This window comes from Schistocerca nitens, chromosome 2 (assembly GCF_023898315.1).
Source record: "Schistocerca nitens isolate TAMUIC-IGC-003100 chromosome 2, iqSchNite1.1, whole genome shotgun sequence".
Taxonomy (NCBI): domain Eukaryota; kingdom Metazoa; phylum Arthropoda; class Insecta; order Orthoptera; family Acrididae; genus Schistocerca; species Schistocerca nitens.
In genome coordinates this window covers 203,649,300-203,674,747 of record NC_064615.1, presented here as the reverse complement: position 1 = coordinate 203,674,747, position 25,448 = coordinate 203,649,300, and positions in this window count along the sequence as shown.

The following is a 25,448-nucleotide window of genomic DNA, read 5'->3' as shown; positions in this document are numbered from 1 at the left end:
ACGCGTCCGGGATGGGACCTTCCGGGCTAATCGCGCATTACGCCACAATTACCGCGTAGACAGTTTGCCCGCTGCGTCCGCCGATCAATTACAGTAATCGTCGCCGGGCTGAAATTGCCTCTCGGTCGGACGATCCATCAAACAGGGGGCGCCGATTAAGGGACGGTTGCGGACCGCTCTACATTGCCATGTGCTCCTGCAGGTCTCACTGACAATGTGCTCGACTTATCGTGGTACAACAAGCAGTGAGTTTAGTCCTCAAATTTACACTTTGCACTTTTTCCTCGTAAGAAAAAGAGCTATGATTGACGGATATATTGTTCTGTTTACTAATTTAGGTTGATAATATTAAGTATTGTTCAACCTATGAAAGAAATATACACAAATAGCAAATTTTTCGTTTCATAGCGAAGTCCAATCTTGGGTCCCACAGCCAAATGGTGCAAGATGTTCGAAATTCTGAGAAAAATAGACGTACGCTACACGGAAAGTTGGGTAATATGCGGTAAGTAAGATAGTCAAGAGGGAGACAATAAGTGTGGAAGACCAACAACAAAGTGCTCGGGTCAAAAGAGTATAACACAGGGATGTGGTCCTTAGCCCCCTACTGTTCAAACTATGCATTGAAGAAGCAATGACGTAAATAAAAGAAAGGTTCAAGAATGAATTTAAAATTCAAGATGAAAGGATATCAATGATCGATTCGCTGATGATATCCTCAGTGAAAGTGAAGAAGAATTACAGGATCTGCTGAATGGAATGAACAGTCCATTGAGGACAGAAAATGGACAGAGTAGATCGAGAAAAGGTAACGGGAAGTTGCAGAAATGAGAACACTGAGAAACTTAACATCAAGACCGATGATCACGAAGTAGATGAAGCTAAGGAAGTTGCTAGCTAAGCAGCAAAATAACCTATGACGGACGGAGCAAGGAGGATGTCAAAGGCAGACTAGCACTGACAAAATGGGCGTTCCTTGGCAGTATAAGTCTACTAGCATCAAACATTGGCCTTCATTTTGGGAAGACATTTCTGAGAATGCGCGTTTTGAGCATAGCATTGTATGGTAGTGAAATATGGAGTGTGGGAAAACAGGGAAAGAAATGCAATCGAAGAATTTGAGATGTGGTGCTACAGAAGAATGTGGACTGGTAAGGTAAGCAATGAGGAAGTTCTGTACAGAATCGGAGAGGAAAGAATATATGCAAAACACTGACAAGAAGAAGGGACAGGATGATAGGACATCTATTAAGATATCTAGGGTAACTTCTATGGCTCTAGAGGCAGCTGTAGAGAGCAAAAACTGTGGGTAAGAAGGAGATTGGGTTATATCCAGCAAATAACTGAGAACGTACGCTGAAAACGCTATTCTGAGAGTAAATGGTTGGGAATTGGTGGCAGGCCACATCAAACCAGTCAGAACACTGTTGACTCACAAAAGGCGAACTGGATATGCCAAGTGGCTCATCTGTGCCTGGCTGCCCCTCAAGTGCTATCAGCAACGAAAAACATTTACGTACTTGTCACATTTCAACAAATCCACTACTTACATTCGTCGCAGCTCTGTGAGCGTATAACAACTGAGAATCTGTAGCTTCATGATACTTGAAAATATCTGATAACAAAACAAAAGTGCACAGTACGAGAAAAAAGAAATTACATCCAAAGTAGCAACAGTGGGAAAACAGTGGAGCATGTCACTTTTTTTTTTCTTCCAGGGTTTTTACTTGTACTGGAGGGTATGCAGGATAACTTTTGTGAAGTTTCGAAACGGGAGGTGAAGCTTTGAGGGAGTGTTGTGAATCATGCCTGGGTCGCTTAGCTGGTGGAGCACTTGCCCGCAAAAGGCCCCACAATCAGTTCCAGTCCGGCATTTAATTAGAAAGAGAGAAACAGGCATTCCTGTAATTTTTCCGAACTATGTCACTCTTATTTGTAATGTATATAAGCGAAAATTGATAACATTAAGAAAAGCTACCCTAACTCTCTGACATACGATAGGATACGTAAGACAAGATGGAAATCGAAATACAGAAACAAGAGCAGATTTAGTTTTAATATCTTTAAATAGGAAAGTAGAAGGATACAGAAGGAAACTGAAAGAACGTATCAAGAAAATCGAGGATAAGAGAGTAACAAAAATACTATACAAACGGACAGAAGAGCAGAAACTAGTTGGAAGGACTGAGACAAATCTCTGTAAGTAGCCATAGCAGGCAAAGTGTAATGCACATAGAAGAAGATGAAGATACTACAAGTTGGTTTATTTCTACATCCGGTTTTATTATTATAATTATCTTTATAGCGATAAACTTTAGACTTTTATAGTTCAGGAATCGTATTTAGGCAGTTTTCAAACTTGCAGAAATGTATATTTTTGAGTTTTTAAAATACACATTTGAGATTCAGGATGAGTTTTACACATACACTACATTTATTCTGCTCACGTGGTTCCCCTGGCTCTACCCCCCACCCTTTGGCATGTATCCAGTGTTTAGTTTGTTGCTGTTTTCCTCTCGACTTTGACAGCGTCATGATTTACAGAATATAAAATCGAAATATGCGCTTTATGCACTCATCAATATTAGCATTTCACTTAGCACTACGACTGCGAACGCAGATTTGAAGTCTTACGTTTGAAAAGTCAGTGTTTGTTTATGTAAGTCTGCAGGCTTTCGTGACCGTTGCCACTGAAGTTGAAAAATTCTGGGTTGTTAGGCCGCGTCATATTTCTTCAGCCAATCTAAGTTTCGACTCCACTGCTGGAATCTTCTTCAGATCTTCTGGTGTCCACTATAGATTGAGCAGTATCAGTTCGAAGAAATACGATGCGGTGTAACAGCCCAGAAGATTTTAACTTCAGGCTCTATTTATTTATTTCCTATTTTCTTTGTGGAGAGTCATTTCCTGTCTGCCTTCCCTTAGGAAATCTCCTGTAGTTTGTCGGTTATCTGTGTACTTACAAAATAATAGTATCGGATTTGGCACTGATGCGTGGTACAGGCAGCAAGAGAATGCGCCCATTCACTTGGCTAAGATGTTACTGGTGAGAACGTAAGTTAGTCGACGTGGAAAGCAACTGGAAAGTCACAAAACAATTAATGACATTTAGCTGTTAGTGGGCATTTATTTAAATCAATGAAGAAAGATTAAAATTTGTGCCCTACCAGTAATCGAACCCAGGTCTCCTGCTCATGAGGCAGATGCTCTGATCACCAAGCCATCCGGACACATTGGTCATCGCAGCAGCACGGAGTACGTTAGCACATCTCCCGTCAGACCCAAATTCTAAATCTATCCATCCACACATTACTTATGTAGTGCCTCTGTACAATATACTCATTACACGCGGCTTTTCGCAGATTCTCGTTCAGAGTACTAGCGTGGTGTGCCTCTGCACTAAAGCGATCACTGGCCAGCCTCGCCTTAACCTGTAACCATTATAATAGAGCCACAAAGGAATTAATTACATTTAGCTGCTGGTGGTCACTGACTTACATCAACGGGGAAAGTTAAAAATTTATGACGGACCGGGATTCGAATCCGAGAGCTCAGTGGTCAGAGCATCTGCCTAGTGAGCAAGAGACCCAGGATTGAATCCCGGTCCGGCTCAAATTTTCGTTTTCTCATTGATGTAAATGAATGTCCACTAGCAGCTGAATATTATGAATTCCTTTGTGTCTTGGTTATAATGTATGCAGAATCAAAATGGTGTCTGTATCCTATGTGAAATTAATTTTAAATTTACAGAATTCCTCGACATTCTCGAGAGGTAGATTTCATACTACTTTATTCTCCGAAAGACATCTGTACAATTTGGTAACAGATGTAAGAATATAAACGGATCTACTGAAATGTGTTTTTGAGGGTTGAGGTTGGTCTGGTGTTATATTCTCCGCCGGTCCTCCCCCCCCCCCCTTGCCCCCCCGCGTCGCAGGCTCATGCCAGCCTCCCCCCCCCCCTATCCTCTTCCCAGTTTCCACTGCTGGCCAATGTGTAAACCAGCAGGGGAGGGGAGCTGTATTGTGTTGCGGTGAACCCCGCGCCCCCACGTAATCAGGCGTCCATGATTGGCTGCTAACCGCGTAACAAAGCAGCCAGACTTGTCAGGCGGCTAATTGCTTCCCATTCTGTAATTAGTTATTTGGCGTTTACGGGCACCCTTCGTTTTGTGGCTGTAATTGCAGGAAGCGTCTTCTCTCCCCTTTCTTACAGCTATTAAACTCAGACAGAAATTTCGTTCATTTGTGTCGGCTCGGGCCATGAATTACGATTGGTTTGTACGCACAATGCTTGATGAGATGACTCCTGTTTGATGCCGCCCTCTGCAACGCCGACGGCGAAGGAATGTTAATACCTCGCATTACAAAAAACTCAGACGGCCTGTTAGGTTCTCTTTTTTTTCCCCAGCAGCCTAGTAGTGAGACGAGTCGGATGTTTAATGGTGACACGTGTGTGTGCAGATGTGTACTTACTCTCTGGCCAGTCTGTACGTGTCCTGGTACTCCTCGAAGTTGTCCCACAGCTGTTGCGAGAAGAGCTGCCCTGCGAAAACAGAAAAAAACGTCATATTTAGTACTTTGCATTTCATTTTCAGTTTGTTCCGCTCCTATTAATAATTAAAGCTTATCCTAAGAAGCGCAACATTTTCAGCCTGGAAGGTTATTAACTACATTTAGTCATCACTATTGCGATTTCGGTCTATTATGTCATTCTCAATTTACAACTGTGACAGTATAAGTTGCATAAAGAACTGTTCAACTTTAAGAACACATTTTGTTTTCAAACTATTTTGTTATACACTGAAGAGCCAAAGAAACTGGTACATCTGCCTAATATAGGGTAGGACCCCCTCCCCGAGCACGCAGAAGCGCCTCAACACGAGGCGGGATGCACTCACTAATGTCTAAAGTAGTGCTGAAGTGATCTGACACCATGAATACTGCAGGGCTGTCCATAAATCCGTAGGAGTACAGGAAAATATGGAGATCTCTTCTGAACAGCAGGTTGCAAGGCATCCCAAATATGGTGAATAATGTTCACGTATGGGGAGTTTGGTGGCCAGCGGAAATGTTTAAACTCGGAAGAGTGTTCCTGGAGTCACTCTGTAGCAATTCAGGACATGTGGGGTGCCGCATTGTCCTGCTGGAATTGCTCTTCGGAAGGAACAATGGACATGAATTGATGCAGTGATCAGACAGGATGCTTACGTACGTGTCATATGTCAGAGTCGTATGTAAACGTATCAGGGGTCCCATATCACTCCAGCTGCACACGTCACACACCATTACAGAGCCTCCAACAGCTTGAGCAGCTCCCTGCTGACATGCAGGATGTCTCCAGATCCGTGCACGTCCACCCGCTCGATACAATTTGAAACGAGACTCGTCAGACCAGGCAGCATGTTTTCAGTCATCAACAGACCAATGTCTGTGTTGACGGGCCCAGGCGAGCAGTCATCAAGGGTACACGAGTGGGCCTTCGGCTCCGAAAGCCCGTACCGATAATGTTTCGTTGAATGGATCGTACGCTGACACTTGTTGATGGCCCAGCACTGAAATCTTTGGCAATTTGCGGAAGGGTTGCACTTCTGTCACTTTGAACGATTCTCTTCAGTCGTCTTTGGTCCCGTTCTTGCAGGATCTTTTTCCGGCCGCAGCGATGTCGGAGATTTGTTGTTCTACCGGATTCCTGATATTCGCGGTCCACTCGTGAAATGGTCGTACGGGAAAATCCCCACTTCATTGCTACCTCGGAGATGCTGTGTCCCATCGCTCGTGCACCACTATAACACCACGTTCAAATTCAGTTAAATCCTGATAATATGCCATTGTAGCAGCAGTAACCGATCTAACAACTGCGCCAGACACTTGTTGTCTTATATGGGCGTTGCCGACCGCATCGCCGTATTCTGGCTGTTTACATATATCTGTATTTGAATACGCATGCCCTTTCCAGTTTTTCTGGCGCTCCAGTGTATTAGTCTGCTCCTACCTCACTATGAAAATGTCAATGCTTATCGTTCCGTTGAAGTGGACACTGTCCTCCTCTCATCATGTTTATATACACTCCTGGAAATTGAAATAAGAACACCGTGAATTCATTGTCCCAGGAAGGGGAAACTTTATTGACACATTCCTGGGGTCAGATACATCACATGATCACACTGACAGAACCACAGGCACATAGACACAGGCAACAGAGCATGCACAATGTCGGCACTAGTACAGTGTATATCCACCTTTCGCAGCAATGCAGGCTGCTATTCTCCCATGGAGACGACCGTAGAGATGCTGGTTGTAGTCCTGTGGAACAGCTTGCCATGCCATTTCCACCTGGCGCCTCAGTTGGACCAGCGTTCGTGCTGGACGTGCAGACCGCGTGAGACGACGCTTCATCCAGTCCCAAACATGCTCAATGGGGGACAGATCCGGAGATCTTGCTGGCCAGGGTAGTTGACTTACACCTTCTAGAGCACGTTGGGTGGCACGGGATACATGCGGATGTGCATTGTCCTGTTGGAACAGCAAGTTCCCTTGCCGGTCTAGGAATGGTAGAACGATGGGTTCGATGACGGTTTGGATGTACCGTGCACTATTCAGTGTCCCCTCGACGATCACCAGTGGTGTACGGCCAGTGCAGGAGATCGCTCCCCACACCATGATGCCGGGTGTTGGCCCTGTGTGCCTCGGTCGTATGCAGTCCTGATTGTGGCGCTCACCTGCACGGCGCCAAACACGCATACGACCATCATTGGCACCAAGGCAGAAGCGACTCTCATCGCTGAAGACGACACGTCTCCATTCGTCCCTCCATTCACGCCTGTCGCGACACCACTGGAGGCGGGCTGCACGATGTTGGGGCGTGAGCGGAAGACGGCCTAACGGTGTGCGGGACCGTAGCCCAGCTTCATGGAGACGGTTGCGAATGGTCCTCGCCGATACCCCAGGAGCAACAGTGTCCCTAATTTGCTGGGAAGTGGCGGTGCGGTCCCCTACGGCACTGCGTAGGATCCTGCGGTCTTGGCGTGCATCCGTGCGTCGCTGCGGTCCGGTCCCAGGTCGACGGGCACGTGCACCTTCCGCCGACCACTGTCGATAACATCGATGTACTGTGGAGACCTCACGCCCCACGTGTTGAGCAATTCGGCGGTACGTCCACCCGGCCTCCCGCATGCCCACTATACGCCCTCGCTCAAAGTCCGTCAACTGCACATACGGTTCACGTCCACGCTGTCGCGGCATGCTACCAGTGTTAAAGACTGCGATGGAGCTCCGTATGCCACGGCAAACTGGCTGACACTGACGGCGGCGGTGCACAAATGCTGCGCAGCTAGCGCCATTCGACGGCCAACACCGCGGTTCCTGGTGTGTCCGCTGTGCCGTGCGTGTGATCATTGCTTGTACAGCCCTCTCGCAGTGTCCGGAGCAAGTATGGTGGGTCTGACACACCGGTGTCGATGTGTTCTTTTTTCCATTTCCAGGAGTGTATTTTATGAACATATCAATATAGTTGTCTTAGTCGATGATTTTGCTGAATGGGGCCGTCAGCACGAAATGATCCCTCAGGGCGTGAGGAGTAAAAAAAAAGAAGTCATATGGAGATATGGTAGGAAATGCATTATAAGGGAGATACACTCATCTGAAAGCGGGGATAACAGAACTTTGACAGTGTAGATTTCAATGATGGCAAGTACACACGAGAACACACCAGGCAAGTGGGCATGATCTATCTCTACTAGTGTTTCAGCTTCACTCTCAAAGAGGCAAACCTGCGGCACCATCATATAGTGGCCACATTACCTTCGTACCACCAATGTCACGTCTTCCATAAGGGGAGCAGGGTCACGCAGATATGCCTCGCCAGTGAGGCGTTGTGGAAGGATGGCTGCTCCCACGAGGTGGTCGCCAAAAATCCCCACCCGCACACTGAGGCTGAACCGGTGCTGATGGTTCGCTGCCACCATACTATTTGGAATCCCCGTAGCAGCAGGTAGGTGTTGTGAGGGTTCATGATACAGATCCTGCTAAAGGTAGCCTCCTATGTGTATAACAGAGAAGACAGGAATTCCAGCACCGTGGTAGCCTGTGCGACGAAGCAGCGACAAAACCGTTCCAGTGGAGGGAAGTCATAGACAGTAAGGCCTTCGTCGGTTGTAAGTGGTACGAATAGTGGCAGTTTGTCACTGACGTTATTTTAAAATTTATTTGGCCTTCCAAGTAGCTACTCGATTTAGGCACCAATAACACACAGTTAAAATGTACGTAGAATTGAAGCAAAGAATACAGAAATGCATATTTACAAGCAGAGAACTCAAACCGCCACAGCAATACTTTTGCAACAATTAGATGAAAAAGTAGTTAACATTCGGACCAATCCTGAAATATCTTCACAAACAAGACCGAAAGATACAATATGTACACCACTAAAACCTACAGACTGTGCCTACACTTTTAAGGAACTTAATCACTTTATAAAGGCGAATATCTTCGGTAAATGAAATAGCTGTAAGAGGAAGGTGCTATGGTATATTCATCAATGTCTTCATAAAGTCCAGCGGCTCACAATCGAATTTGGGACACACAAAAAAGAAATGGTTGACATCAGCTTTCGATTCAGGATCACACTCACATGCCAGAGAAGCGTAAAAGTTGATCCGAGGAAAAGGGGCGTGACTGAAGCGAAGTCGTGTGACCCTCCACACGGTCGTCTGGCTTATCCCACGCTGGCAAGCCACCCTCGTTCTCCCGGTGCCGGGGTCAGGCCCAACATCTCTTATCTCCACCTCCACGTAAGTGCAACTCCTTTGCAACGCATTTCCGGCCACATGTCCGTATCACCCTTTTTTTCATTCCCGTCAGGCATGATTTACTGCACTTTGTATCTGTTTATCAAAATCACGCTCTATAAAGGAACGTAGCGCTTCACTAAAACGAGAACATTATGGCAAACCAGGTGCCTAAGCATGAATTCAGTCAAAGTACTAGGAACAAATTACTTACTGTAATAATTACTATCGAAACCGTGTCATCTGCGCACATCATATTCTCGCCCGTGCGTCCGCGAGGTGTGACATTTACAGGTAAAGTTCTACGAACGTGGTGGGTGCTACTATTAAAGGTCGTCCGTCCTATCTGTAATGTCAGAGATACATTTTTTCGTAATTTCTAAGTTACATGTTCTTTATTTAATTACAACTTAAAATTTTCTTTAAAATTGTGGTATTTCTAAGGTGGAAGCTATATAAATGACGAAGACTCAAGTCTCAATAAGCACGCGGAGTATCAAAACTCGATTTACACGAAAAAAGTCTCCTCTTAGCAAGAACAATATGCGTGATGCATTTCACAGTGAGGTATGAAGAACTACAGTTACTTTAAGAGAAATTTCGTCCAGTAAAAACGTTTGAGAATAGAACGTATTCTTAAAGTTGAAATGGTATTCAGCAATGTTTGTAATTAGTCAATTGAAAATGGCATAAAAGATCGAAATCTTGTTGGCGGTGAATAAATAGATCTAATAAAAGTCCGGCGGAAAGTGTCCTTTCGAAATGAAAGAATGTGTCCCTTTCTTACACCGTTGTTTCATCCGAGCGCCTTACTCTTGGTCATACATTCTTACTGTTCCCACTTGGGTTCTGTACACAATGTATATCATCACCTATGAATTACATCTACTTTTCTGAGAGTTATGACCATCTTGCAACATTTAACAATCTCGAACGCTTTCTCTACGTCGACGAAGCCGACGAAAAATTTTACTTGCTTCCATAATCAGGCGCAGCGTCTGAAGTGCCTTGGTAAGGCCTTTACCTTTCCTAAAGCCAAATCTTCAGTTTTCTTTTTCATTTCTCTGTATACTATTGTTGTGAGAAACTTGGAGGAGTGAGCTGTCGAGCTGATTTTCAGATAATTGTCGTTCTTACCTTCGCTCGCCATCTTCGCAATTGGGTGGATTACATTTTTCAAAAAATGTTAAATGTGTGTGAAATCTTATGGGACTTAACTGCTAAGGTCATCAGTTCCTAAGCTTACACACTACTTCAGCTAAATTATGCTAAGGACGAACACAGACACCCATGCCCGACGGAGGACTCGAACCTCCGCCGGGACCAGCCGCACAGTCCGTGACTGCAGCGGCTCTGACCGCTCGGCTAATCCCGCGCGGCTTATAGCAAAAGCAATTATATCTGTCTGTGGTGTAAAACCATACTTCTCTTCAATGTGGCTCCCCTTGAAGGGCTAAAATTGTTTTAGAAAACGGAAATGTGCCTGTCGTTCCAGGCGTCAAGGTAATTTATGCGTAAAACTCTGCATTTGTGTACACACTATGTTCGAATTTTTTTAAAAAAAGAGTGAAGTTTTCATCAGATCATAATGATTCTATTGGAAATGGTTAGAGCTCGCTTTCCTGCAGCCTTCAAACTAACTTACCCGACTAGTTACAGGGGGCGACAAACAGAGGCTGGAAAAAATATGGAAACACCGCATGCTTGAACACAAAGGCAGATGCTGGCCCACATGCAGGTTGCCCTGTCGTATATGGCCACAACCGCAGCTGTACAATGTCCTCAATATGTTGCAGAAGTCAGAACCGTGTTCTGCTCAGTTATGAATGTGTTGTGTCGGAGCTGAGTGAATTAGAACGTAGTGCTTGGTGTTTCAAGATACACCGTATCTAAAATTTATACCGCGTACAGTGAATTCCCCCCCCCCCCCCGCATGAACCATGGACCTTGCCGTTGGCGAGGAGGCTTGCGTGCCTCAACGACACAGATAGCCGTACCGTAGGTGCAACCACAACGGAGAGGTATCTGTTGAGAGGCCAGACAAACGTGTGGTTCCTGAAGAGGGGCAGCAGCCTTTTCAGTAATTGCAGGGGCAACAGTCTGGATGATTGACTGATCTGGCCTTGCAACACTAACCAAAACGGCCTTGCTGTGCTGGTACTGTGAACGGCTAAAAGCAAGGGGAAACTACAGCCGTAATTTTTCCCGAGGGCATGCAGCTTTACTGTATGCATGGAGAGCTGCATCAAACCAGTCTCAGGACTGAAGACCACAACAACAACAACAACAACAACAACAACAGTGAAATCTGGAAAACACTACAACGGGGACTAAAGTGTGTGTTGAGAAATCGTGACAGACGGTCATTGAAGACGAAAAATAAGACGAAGAAAGTTCAAAAAGTCACCACAGAACTGCATATCGCATTCGCGAACCCTGCAAACACCAAAACAACGTAAACTAATAAAATTTACTGGAGGCAGTATTGATCACATACTTTTTTTTTCAGCTCTTGACCGGTTTCGCTCTATTGTACTTATATCATCTTCAGACCTTGTACTCCATGATAGTGACAGGAGATGGGCTGTCTGAGCGTGCCGCTGTACAGAGGTGTAATCGACTGCTCTCTAGAGCAGCGTGTTCAGACAGCCCAGTTGCTGTCACTATCATGGAGTACAAGGTCTGAAGATGATCTAAGTACAGTAGATCGAAATGGGTCTCCAGTTTAAATAAAATATTTATGCAATCAAGACAGTTTTTATTAAATTTTATTGATATACCTGAGGGCGCCGTGTTCCTAAAACAATGATCCAGGAAATATTTAACAGTGTGTTCAAATGTGTGTGAAATCTTACGGGACTTAATTGCTAAGGTCATCAGTCCCTAAGCTTATACACTACTTAACCTAAGTTATTCTAAGGACAAATACACACGCCCATGCCCGAGGGAGGACTCAAACCTCCGCCGGGACCATCCGCACAGTCCATGACTACAGCGCCTCAGACCGCTCGGCTAATCCCGCGCGGCAAATCTTCAACGGAACAGAGCTTCATAAGCTGGGAAGTGCAGGGCGAGCTACAATTCAATAACCGCTCATCAGTGAAGCAAATGCCCGTGAAGGAAAACGTGGTGCCTAAGCCGTCAAACCTTGCACAATGTTTGTTCCACAATGGTGATGCTGTTGTGTTCCGAGACGGCAGGGTCCCCGTTCACAAAGCTCGCATCGTACTGGACTGGTTTTGTGAGCAGAAGATCAATAGTTGCATCTCCCCTGGCGACGACAGTCATCAAATCTCAAAATTACTGATCCTTTGTGGCCCACTTTGGAGAGAAGGGTGCGCGATCGTTATTATCCTTCCATCATGGTCACGTTAACGTGGCACTGTTTCGCAGGAAGAATGGTATAAGATTCCCTGAAAACCCATGTGGGACCTGTATTTGTCCATTCCGAGAAGACGTTATGAATACCAACGGTATTTCTTCCATTATAAATGGTAATGTTTCGCGTTGTTGATGTTTCCACATTATGTATGGTTTCACGTGTGTTGCAAATCATGCTGCAATTCGGAATTTTTCACCTTAGCGAGTCTGCTTTGACACATTCCGTGACTGATGGGGTATCGAGCACAAGCTGTTGGAATTGTAATCAGGTATTCAACCAATGACCCACCGAGCAGGAAAAGTAACTACTCTGAAGACTAGCAGATGAACAAGTCAGCCAACCAGCTGCAATATACCGGGTGATCAAAAAGTCAGTATAAATATCAAAACTGAATAAATTACGGAATAATGTAGATAGAGAGGTAAAAATTGACACACATGCTTGGAATGACATGGGGTTTTATTAGAACCAAAAAAATACAAAAGTTCAAAAAATATCCGACAGATGGCCCTTCATCTGATCAGAATAGCAATAATTAGCATAACAAAGTAAGACAAAGCAAAGATGATGTTCTTTACAGGAAATGCTCAACATGTCCACCATCATTCCTCAACAATAGCTGTAGTCGAGGAATAATGTTGTGAACAGCACTGTAAACCGTGTCCGGAATTATGGTGAGGCATTGGCGTCGGATGTTGTCCTTCAGCATCCCTAGAGATGTCAGTCGATCACGATACACTTGCGACTTCAGGTAACCCCGAAGCCAATAATCGTACGGACTGAGGTCTGGGGACCTGGGAGGCCAAGCATGACGAAAGTGGCGGCTGAGCACACGATCATCACCAACCGACGCGCGCAAGAGATCTTTCCATCATCTAGCAGTATGGGGTGGTTATAATAAAACCCCATGTCATTTCAAGCATGTGTGTCAATTTTTACCCCTCTATCTACATTATTCCGTGGTTTATTGAGGTTTCAAATTTATACTGACTTTTTGATCACCCGGTAAACTATAGTTTCAACGGATTTGAACCCGTCTTCTTCAGAAGGACAAGAAACCTGTTTTTAATATTTTAGTTTGATGCCTATATATTTAGAAACAGCTTTAGATACCTTGACAGACGCACTTCAGCAACGGCTATAGAATAGCAGGTGAAAAGACAGCTAACCGGGTGGAGGTACCTAAGGCTGTTTCTTAATATATGGACATCAAACTGAAAAGAGTAAAAAGGGGTTTATTGCACTTCTGAACATGACCTGTTTAAATCCGTTGAAACCACGGTTAAGGTTGATTGAAAACCATTAATTACTGAACCGGTTGGCTGCCTTATTCATCTGCTATTCTGTAGCCATTGCTGAAGTGCAGCTGTGTTCAGAATATTGAATCTGTAGACTACAGAACTCCCAGCGTGTCTAGCTCCGAACAAAATTCAACACTGTCTCGAATAATGTAAAGATCGATACCTGTGAGGCAGTCGTTTTCTGATTGTGTCCAGATCACCACACTTTTATACTAGGTGCTCTGGTCTCCCTTCCGCGCCACACAAGTATCTCCTGTCCCTCATCGTATTCTTTCCTGTGTAGATAGCCAAAATACTATCCATGTTCTGTCCAGAAATGCACTAGGCCACATCACGGATGCACGCGCTTTATTTTGCTCCGCTTAAGCGACACTGGGAAGGGGCTTGTAGACTCATCTACGCGTTGCGGTATCGTCTCACTCAAATTGCCTCCTGTGTATGACCATGTGTTCAGAGATAGTTGCGAGCCCTCGGCTGTTCGTATTGAATGTCAAATGAAACACCTTTCAGCCGTCTAATTTCCAAACTGTTACTTTATTGGCCTTCCAGTTTCGGCGATATATTTCGCCACCATCAGGTCCCCTGATCGACATGTAGGAAGATTCAAACCTCGGTTCCGGTCAAAATCGGGGCCAACATTTGAAATGAAACTTTCTGTCATATTAAACTGTGTGCCGGACCGAGACTCGAACTCGGGACCTTTGCCTTTCACGGGCAAGTGCTCTACTATCTGAGATTCCCAAGCACGACTCACGACCCGTCCTCACAACTTTAATTCTGCCAGTACCTCGTCTCCTACCTTGCAGACTTCACAGAGGCTCTCTTGCGTATCTTGCAGAACTAGCATTCCTGGAAGAGAGAGTATTGCGGAGACATAGATTAGCCACAGCCTGTGCGACGCTTACAGAATGAAATTTTCACTATGCAGCGGAGTGCGCGCTCATATGAAACTTCCTGACAGATTAAAACTGTGTGCCGGACTGAAACTCGAACTTGGGACCTTTGCCTTTCGTATCAGCGCACACACTGCTGCAGAGTGAAAATTTCAATTCTGGAAACATGATTCGAAGTCTTTTAATGCCGGCCATTATTTTGACCGGAACTGAGATTTGAATCTTCCTACACGTCAGTGAGGGGGGCCTGAAGATGGCGTAATATATCGCCGAAACTTGTAGCCCAATGAAGTAACAGTTTGGAAATCGCACGGCTGAAAGGTGTTTGGTTCGACGTTCAAATTGCCTCCTGGTCGCCCAGATTGTTAAGGGCGACAGCGGATAAGCGTCAGGGACTTCCCCCGAACATGTCAACCGGTGATGGGAGGTTCTCGCGCCGTGTTCTTGCGGCTCTCGCCGGCCGCGACATCCGTTTACGAGCGATGTTGGCTCGTTAGGGGGCGCGTGACTGGAATCCGTGCCGCGCCGCCACCTGTGCGTTCGCGCTGCAGACACCCAACTACACCTACTGCCCGAGCCGTGATCTGCGAGCTACGTCCCCCGTCCGGCGACTGCCGTTCCTCGCCTCTGGGTCTCTGCATCAAGGGACACCGCTCTAATGACCAGGCTGCACCCCGCCTCCTCAACACCCCGCCACGGAGGCCGTCCAGTTCCCATTGCATACATGCGCCTACATCCATACTTGCCCTCCGTGTGTCACCCTTAGTTCCTTTTCATTTTCTTTTTAAAAAGTATCGACCATCCTCCTGAGTCAGATGCTTAATGAACTGCAGTGTGCGCAATAATGCTGTGCCAGATGGAGTGGCCGAGCGGTTCTAGGCGCTACAGTCCGGAACCGCGCCTCCGCTACGGTCGCAGGTTCGAATCCTGCCTCGGGTATGGATGTGTGTGATGTCCTTAGATTAGTTAGGTTTAAGTAGTTCTAAGTTCTAGGGGACTGATTACCTCCGAAATTAAGTCCCATAGTGCTCAGAGCCATTTGAACCTTCTGAATAATGCTGTGCAAATAGGTAGGAGGCATCGTGACGTGTTGTGCGCTGAGAGGGACGGAGAAAACTGCAGCGTCGCCATAACCTTCAGCCTTTGCGCACCTTAGTAATTAACAGCAGTGATGTGGACGCTATATCAGACCACTGCTCTCTGTTTCTGCGTCTAAAAAAATGATATATATGCCCAGAAAATTATCGCTGTAGCGTCTTAACGTAATACATGTCCTGTTTGCTTCGTGTCACTAATAATACACTGATGAAGCACCGTCACTAAATTCAAACTACCAGAATAACGCAAATGGCTGGAGCATAACGTGCTACGCTGTCCTTTGCCTTCTTACGTTCACACCACTTTAAATGATGTTTGCAATGTCTCTCTTGCTATAACGATTCAGACATGCCGCCGAGAAAGACTCCGGGGACAGGAATTACCCGTCTTAAGAGACAATGGAACATTTTAAATCTACAGTTAATGAGTGCTAGGAAGACTGAAAATTTAGACTAATTATGCCCTAGCAGAGCAAACTTTCAGTTATAATATTGTTATAAATTAACACCCTACTTTAAGTAGTAGTGGCGTGTGACGAGGGCCTCCCGTCGGGTAGACCGCTCGCTTGGTGCAAGTCTTTCGATTTGACGCCACTTCGGCGACTTGCGCGTCGATGGGGATGAAATGATGATGATTAGGGCAACACAACACCCAGTCCCTCAGCGGAGAAAATCTCCGACCCAGCCGGGAATCGAACCCGGGCCCTGAGGATTGACAGTCCGTCGCGCAGACGACCTTTTTTTTTTTTTAAATCTCGTTTTGTTCAGTTTCGTTCGTTGCATTTGCTCGGGGCGGACGTCGTAAGACATCCGTTTAAGTTCGTTATTGATCGATTAACTCAGTTTTTTTTATTACAGAGGGCAGCTAACCCTCTGACCGAACACGCTGAGCTACCGTGCCGACACCACTCAGCTACCGGGGGCGGACTTTAAACTAGTCTTTAAACGTGTATTTTTTCCTATATCTAGTACTCTGACTAACTTTAGACCTGCCGAAAGGAAATCAGGTGTTAATAAGAAGTAAAAGCAAAGTGTTGATTCAGTATTGCACGTTTACTTTGAAATAAAAAGATATTTGTTTCGACCTGGAATTGCTCAGCTTCAGTCACTGTCGTTGGAATCACTTTTCACAGCGAACGCAATTAAAATGGTAATAAGAAGCCTAATAGCTTTTAGGAATGTGGAAAGGCAAAATACGAATTAGAAATTGCAGGTGAAATACAACTGTTACTTGTAGTACAAAATAATGGAAGTGGTACAGCAGCCATTTCAAACGAAGTAGTAAGCGATGCAAGGATACCCTGACTGGCAAAATATTACCCTGACTGAATGTATGCAGTGTGCGACACGATCGAAACTGCTTACTTAATATTTTAAATATGTTTCTTCTGATCACTGCATTTTATTATAACAGCCTCAGTTAATTTAATGTTCGTTGTTACAAGTAAGTACCGCATCTGAAATGCGCATTCACGACCGATGTTACTTCTGTATCAAAATTTCCACCATTGCAGCCGATCATGTACGCTCGTCAGTTGTCAGTATTGGAAGACAAACAATAGAACGTTCCCCCTACCCCATACTCTAACACTGCAAAAGCTACTGTACATACTTCTTTGTACCTGGAGTAAGCGGCTAACTTTACTGAGCTCACGGCCGACTTCACCAATGTCAGTTAATATTAAGCATATCATAAAACATTGATGTCTCTGTAAGGATTTTTGTTCGTTACGGAGAAAGAAAAAAAAACACACTCTTACAAAGCTCTTACCCTATATATATATATATATATATATATATATATATATATATAGGCGGCTGTAAACCGTGGGCCGCACCAATACTTGATCCGGGCCGCAATTTGACTACCAGTGATCTAGTGGATAAAGTCGGACGCTCCGTGATCTATTCGCGAACGATGCTACTGTGCAAGGTCCGTAAAAAAAATAAGGTTGAGCAGTAAGCGTTCTGTCCTGCCATTGGCTGAGGCTGTGACGTCACGAAGGAACCGCCGCTGCCTCTGGAACAGCGCTACAAGGCGCAGCCCGCGCATTTAAGCGATGTATTTGTGAAGTGTTTGTTTCTACAGAAATAGTAAAAGGTAAATTGTTATTCTGCTATTTCTAGAAAGTTGCTGCTATATTCTGTAGCTTGTCCAGCTTTACACATACACTCCTGAGTGCTGACCTTAACAAAATCAAGCGTCTATAGATCAAACTATACAAAATAAGTGCAAAGTACAGTTTGTTTTGCAGTACTCTACGAAGTAAACGTTCGAAATGAGCATTCAATTTTCTAACTTTGGCTCTGGGAAAAGTGTTAACTTATAGACAAGCTCTCTGTAACGCTCATTTATATTCTGTTTACATCATGTCTACAAAAACACTGTCGTTTTCACTCAAGAAATTATGCAATTGCCTTATTTGTAGGAAGCATTTGAATTACCTACGTGAACTGACACACACACACACACACACACACACACACACAAATTCTTAATTTTCTCACACTTCAAACCTTTGGCTTATATTTTTATCAAGGTGGATGTATATTGTTTGCCCTAGTTGTTAAAATTCACTTATATAAAAGGGCATTGAATCAAAAAAAGTGCTGCAAAATACGATTTACAGGAAATAGTGGTAAATTAACTTACCGAGTCCGCCGTTCAGCAAAGCTGGTATGTAGTGTGGGAAACAATAAGCCAGTCCTTGGCACTGTCAGTGTAGAGTCTTGCTAGTTGTGAAACAAACACAGTCAGAGGACCTTCACTTCTATCACTAAGTTTATATATTATTTAACTTTCACAAATATTGTTTATTTACATTCTAAAGCGATGACAAATACCACTTCCTTGCTTTCCGTTGCTGAGCAGCAACTGCTTTCTTCGACTTGTCCTTTGCAGACAGCCAACGCAGTCGGATAAATGTTGTCGTCCTAGCGTAAATCTTAATGATTTCTGGGTGAATATTGGAGAATCGCTCGGTAAGTATAGCGCACAGGTTCTTGATGACACCAGTTTCCCTGGACAAACTGTCGTGTCCATGGATCTGGGCAAAAATTAATTCAAATTTGCTAATTGTTTCGAGCCACGTTTCTGAAGGCACAAGCAAACCCCCACGAGAAACCATGCCCAGCCATCCTCTCGATGTCTCCCCAGGCAGTGTCAGTAACTCTCCAGTGGGTGTGGCCAGTGATCTGTCATACTGTCTGCATCGATAAGCTACATATCCGGCAAGATATTTAAATCCTTCAGTGCTACAATCAGAAGCCAGTGACATTGGAGGCACATCGGATTCTCCTATTCCAAAATCTAAATCTTCTGTCCTTCTATCCTTCAACCATTGCCAACTCCTCAGACATATCAGACAGGATATTGCCAAAAACAATTGCAGTCACGAATCTTCCTTCTTCATCTGGCTCAACAGACGATGCGTTTGCTCCCAACAACAACAGTCTTATCCGGCTCTTTACCTCCAATGGCGATGGATGATCATAAAAACGTCTACAAAGATAACCAAACGGAAACGACAACACGCATGAAACACAACACGGACGAACCACGACAACGCAAAGCTCAGACGTACACTTCGCGCGCGCCAAGAGCTGTTCCTCAATGACGTCATGCGCAGAACGTCAGAAATGGGTTTGCTTCTGCGCAGCCATCCTCTCGATGTCTCCCCAGGCAGTGTCAGTAACTCTCCAGTGGGTGTGGCCAGTGATCTGTCATACTGTCTGCATCGATAAGCTACATATCCGGCAAGATATTTAAATCCTTCAGTGCTACAATCAGAAGCCAGTGACATTGGAGGCACATCGGATTCTCCTATTCCAAAATCTAAATCTTCTGTCCTTCTCTCCTTCAACCATTGCCAACTCCTCAGACATATCAGACAGGATATTGCCAAAAACAATTGCAGTCACGAATCTTCCTTCTTCATCTGGCTCAACAGACGATGCGTTTGCTCCCAACAACAACAGTCTTATCCGGCTCTTTACCTCCAATGGCGATGGATGATCATAAAAACGTCTACAAAGATAACCAAACGGAAACGACAACACGCATGAAACACAACACGGACGAACCACGACAACGCAAAGCTCAGACGTACACTTCGCGCGCGCCAAGAGCTGTTCCTCAATGACGTCATGCGCAGAACGTCAGAAATGGGTTTGCTTCTGCGCAGCAGTTACTGCTCCCTCGTGGCTACTGTGTATAGGCAGGTCGCAACGCCAAATGACTGTACCGGAACGCAAGAAGACCTGCGGAGGATTGCCGATTGGTACAGGCACTGGCAGTTGACGCTGAATGTATTTAAAGGTAACACACTGCGGATAAAAAGGCGAAGACATCCATAATCGATTACTCAACTGGCGAAGTATCGCTAGAAACAGTAACTACCATGAAATAACTAGGAATGAATATGGGAGCGACCTAAAGTGAAATGACGACATAAACAAATAGTACGACAAGTAGCCAGACTGAAATTAACACTGAGTTTTTTAAGGAAATGTAATTCATCCAATAAAGAAATGGCTCACATAATACCCGCTCGACCGATTCTTGAATACTATTCATCCGTCTGTGACGCTTACAAATAGGATTAATCTCTATACAGGGCTATCCCGCAAGAGCGTGCAAAAGTGTAATAAGAGATAGAGAATGCTCCACAGAACAATTTGAGGAAGGGAGAACCCAGGTTAAGGAGATATGGAAGTAAACTAGTCTACCGCTTTTCCTAGCATTACTGTTTTCCAACTTATTTACAACTAACATGAGTGCAAGTTTACACGTATTATACTGTTTATTTACAAGTACGTTCTTTATTTCCTGCAAGGAAACAAGGAGGACGAGCCTTTACTAGGAAGTCGTGATGCAGATTTTTTTTTGCTTTACTTGTCCATAAGGTGCTCTGTTGTCTCGTATTTACATGTTCCCATGACACACAGTGCTATAAATCAACCACAGACCCATTCATTACCCAGTGCTATTCAGACGTGTACAGTACAGCACAGTACGATGGAGCAGTACCGGTACAGTTTGGCAGAACTCACTGACATGCACCTTCAGTGTGGGAAAGTAGGTTGCAGTGCTCTCGTTGTTGGAAGGCTGTACAGGGAACGATTTCCCAAGAGACATCATCCGGCACGACGAGTGTTTATTCCTCTCGATCGACGAATGCGGGAAACTGTTCACAGGAAAGAAGAAACGAGGCACTTGGAAATATGAGCGCCACACCAGGGATATTTGTCAGGGTGTGACAGAATCTTGTTCGCCGATATCATGATTTCATTGTAGTTCGTAGGCGTCAGGTTTCAGCACATTTTGTAAGATACAGTACAAACGGTACGTTCATTGTGTCACTTATGGTATTTTCAGTTAACTGTAATTAATTTTAAAAAAAGTACACAGTAATGTGCTTTTATTCCTATTATCTTCTTCAGCTGGCTTCTCCGACCCCAGGTTCCCACATCAAGTTGTTCAGTGGAGCATCCTCTATGTCCTGTTAAATTTTTGCACGCTCTTACGGAAACCCCCCCCCCCTATATAAAAGACAATGTCCTGACTGACTTACCATTGCCCAGCCCAAACCGCTAAGGATAGAAAGTTGAAGTTTGGAGAGCGTATGGATCTTGTGTTGCAGGCATCGTTTACGAACGGATTCTCTGAAATTCCACTCCTAATGGGGTGTTATTGGGGATGAAAGGCTTTTTGAAAGTATGCCTCTATTAAGGGAATTTTGAAGCTATAACTACGAAAATTGGTATTCGGTTTCTCAGTGACAAATAAAGAAACACGTGTTTCAGCATTTTGGAAGTTTAACTTCCATACTTCTCGATTACAAATAAAAAGAAAGTGTTTCAGTGTTTTTGGAAATTCAGCTCCTAAGGGGTGAAACAGAGGATGACACGCTTTATGAAATGTTTTATTTTGAAAGTTCTTTTAAAACTAAATGCATGAAAATGTGTGTTTGTCTTCTCTGTTAGAAATTAAAAAAGTATGTACCTTACTGTTTTTGGAAATTGGGCCCCTAAGGGGGTAAAAAGAGAATGAACATTTTTAAGAGCATATTTATTAATATTTAAAAAAATTTAAAGCTAAATTTGTGAAAACTGGTATTTCACTTCACTGTCAGATACAATGTAACGTATATTAGAGCATGAAAGTTTCTAAGGAAATATCACCACAAAAACGCAAAAGGTGTGGTTAACACCAACCTTGAATACCATAGATAGGAATCGCTTGTTAGTGACAACTACATCCGGGAAAGATCAAGCTTCTAAGACCTTAATTAGCATGAAAGATTTAGACGGTGTTGCAGTTTGTGAACAATGTAAAAATTCTATTCAAGAGAAACAGAAAACACCTGTGGAGACCAAACAAACTACGCTAGCGAAGCAGCGAGCGCCTGGATGAGATACAGAGAAGACTGAACGACAAGCGCCGCCTTTCGACACGTGGTCGTTTACTCGGTGGGAGAGCGCCAACTCCACTGGCAGACGCTGCAAGAGAAGCGTTGTGCATCACGGAGAGATTTACTGCTCAAATTTCGAGAGCACACTTGCCAAGAAGAATCTGCCAATATACTACTTCCTACCACACATTATTTACTCCCCCGCATACGTCTCACAAAATTATCAAGACGAGAAAACGGGAGACATTACACGTCACACCGGGCTCTACCAACAATCGTTCTTCACACTCGCCATTCGTGGATAGAACAAGGAAAGGGGGGGGGGGGGGCAGGGGGACAGATATTGTCACCAGACGTACCCTCTGCTACACGCGGTTAGGTGGCTTGTAAGAGTGTATATGTCGATATAACAGTTGAATAGTAGATACGGCACACGATTTGCTAGACGTTAGTATTTCTAAAAGGAGTTGTCTTCAGTCCGATGACCTTGTTTAATGCAGCCTTCCATTAGTCTGTGCCACTTCATCTCTGCGTATCTGCTGCAATAAGTATTCAGCGGAACCTCGTCCCCAGCAATTTTTACTCCACACACTTCCCTACAATTGGTGTCTCCAATCACTCGAGCCCTTCAGTCAAGTTGTGCCATAAATTTCCTGATCTCCACAATTCGATTCAGTATCACCTCACATAATATACACGAAAGAAAGCAGAACACAAAACACAAAACGAAATTCAGCAGGATTTCGCATTGTCACGAGAGATTTGATTTGTTCTATATATATATATATATATATATATATATATATATATATATAGTTTCGTCAGTATGTTTAGTTTCGTCAGTATGTACTGCACTTCCTCGATTCACCGCCAGTTGGCCCAATTGAAGGAAGGTAATGTTGACTTCGGTGCTTGTGTTGACCTGCGACTCATTGCTCTACAGTACTAGCATCAAGCACATCAGTACGTAGCATCAACAGGTTAATGTTCATCACGAACGTGGTTTTGCAGTCAGTGCAATGTTTACAAATGCGGAGTTGGCAGATGCCCATTTGATATATGGATTAGCACGGGGCAATAGCCGTGGCGCGGTACGTTTGTATCGAGACATATTTCCAGAACGAAGGCGTCCCGACAGGAAGACGTTCGAAGCAATTGATCGGCGTCTTAGGGAGCACGGAATATTCCAGCCTATGACTCGCGACTACGGAAGACCTAGAACGACGAGGACACCTGCAATGGACGAGGCAATTCTTAGTGCAGTTGACGATAACCTTAATGTCAGCGTCAGAGAAGTTGCTGCTGTACAAGGTAACGTTGACCACGTCACTGTATGGAGAGTGCTACGGGAGAACCAGTTGTTTCCGTACCATGTACAGCGTGTGCAGGCACTATCAGCAGCTGATTGGCCTCCACGGGTACACTTCTGCGAATGGTTCATCCAACAATGTGTCAATCCTCATTTCAGTGCAAATGTTCCCTTTACGGATGAGGCTTCATTCCAACGTGATCAAATTGTAAATTTTCACAACCAACATGTGTGGGCTGACGAGAATCGCCATGCAATTGTGCAATCACGTCATCAACACAGATTTTCTGTGAACGTTTGGGCAGGCATTATTGGTGATGTCTTGATTGGGCCCCATTTTCTTCCACCTACGCTCAATGGAGCATGTTATCATGATTTCATACGGGATACTCTACCTGTGCTGCTAGAACATGTGCCTTTACAAGTACGAAACAACATGTGGTTCATGCACGATGGAGCTCCTGCACGTTTCAGTCGAAGTGTTCGTACGCTTCTCAACAACAGATTCGGTGACCGATGGATTGGTAGAGGCGGACCAATTCCATGGCCTCCACGCTCTCCTGACCTCAACCCTCTTGACTTTCATTTATGGGGGCATTTGAAAGCTCTTGTCTACGCAACCACGGTACCAAATGTAGAGACTCTTCGTGCTCGTATTGTGGACGGCTGTGATACAATACGCCATTCTCCAGGGCTGCATCAGCGCATCAGGGATTCCATGCGACGGAGGGTGGATGCATGTATCCTCGCTAACGGAGGACATTTTGAACATTTCCTGTAACAAAGTGTTTGAAGTCACGCTGGTACGTTCTGTTGCTGTGTGTTTCCATTCCATGATTAATGCGATTTGAAGAGAAGTAATAAAATGAGCTCTAACATGGAAAGTAAGCGTTTCCGGACACATGTCCACATAACATATTTTCTTTCTTTATGTGTGAGGAATGTTTCCTGAAAGTTTGGCCGTACCTTTTTGTAAGTCCATTGATCGCGACCGGGACAAATATCTCACGATATAAGCGTCAAACTATAAAGAACGGAACTTGCCTAGCTTGAAGGGGGAAACCAGATGGCGCTATGGCTGGCCCGCTAGATGGCGCTGCCATAGGTCAGACGGATATCAACTGCGTTTTTTAAAATAGGAACCCCCATTTTTTATTACATATTCGTGTAGTACGTAAAGAAACATGAATGTTTTAGTTGGACCACTTTTTTCGCTTTGTGATATATGGCCCTGTAATAGTCAAAAACGTGTAAGTACGTGGTATCACGTAACATTCCGCCAGTGCGGACGGTATTTGTTTCGTGATACATTACCCGTGTTAAAATGGACCGTTTACCAATTGCGGAAAGCTAGACGAGTTTCGTACTTTGTATTTTTTTTCGTTTGATGCTTATTTCGTGAGATATTTGGCCCGGTCACTATCAATGGACCACCGTGTAGATATATATATATAGTTCGAAAATTGTTGATTTGTAACGTGAAACGGAGGGTTCTTATAGTAAAGATAAATTTAAAAAAATACAGATTTATCGTATGGAACCGAAAACGATTTTCGAAGAAAAGGGTAAAATTAAAAAAAAAACGCAAAACAAAAACATATCAAACATCTCTTCGATACTTCGTCGAATTTATGTAAAATGCCCGCATCTCGTGGTCGTGCGGTAGCGTACTCGCTTCCCACGCCCGGGTTCCCGGGTTCGATTCCCGGCGGGGTCAGGGATTTTCTCTGCCTCGTGATGGCTGGGTGTTGTGTGATGTCCTTAGGTTAGTTAGGTTTCAGTAGTTCTAAGTTCTAGGGGACTGATGACCATAGATGTTAAGTCCCATAGTGCTCAGAGCCATTTTTTTTATGTAAAATATGTTTCTGTTATTACTAAACAAAAAAAAAAACAAAGAGAAATCGTCGCCTCGCAGTATCTCTCTCATCCATTCATTTATGTTCCGTTGTTTACCAATGTTATCAATAGTGTAATCTTACCTTTTACTGCGCCATTTATGTACTGTACCAAAACTACCTAATTGTACTTTTGATAGAGCGCAACTTCGATCCCCCTATATCCATTAACTGTGTGTTATCACTTTCCTCACTGCCTCTCTTTTCTTTCCATTTCTCTCCTGGTCACTGCTGATAGCGTTCATAACTAAAACCTAACTGTCCATTTGTGGTTGTACATGTCTTAAACGAATATAAACTGTGTTTGCGGTTTTTTATCTGTATTATGGCAATTTTAATTGCTATTTTTTATTTATGGTACAACATATGT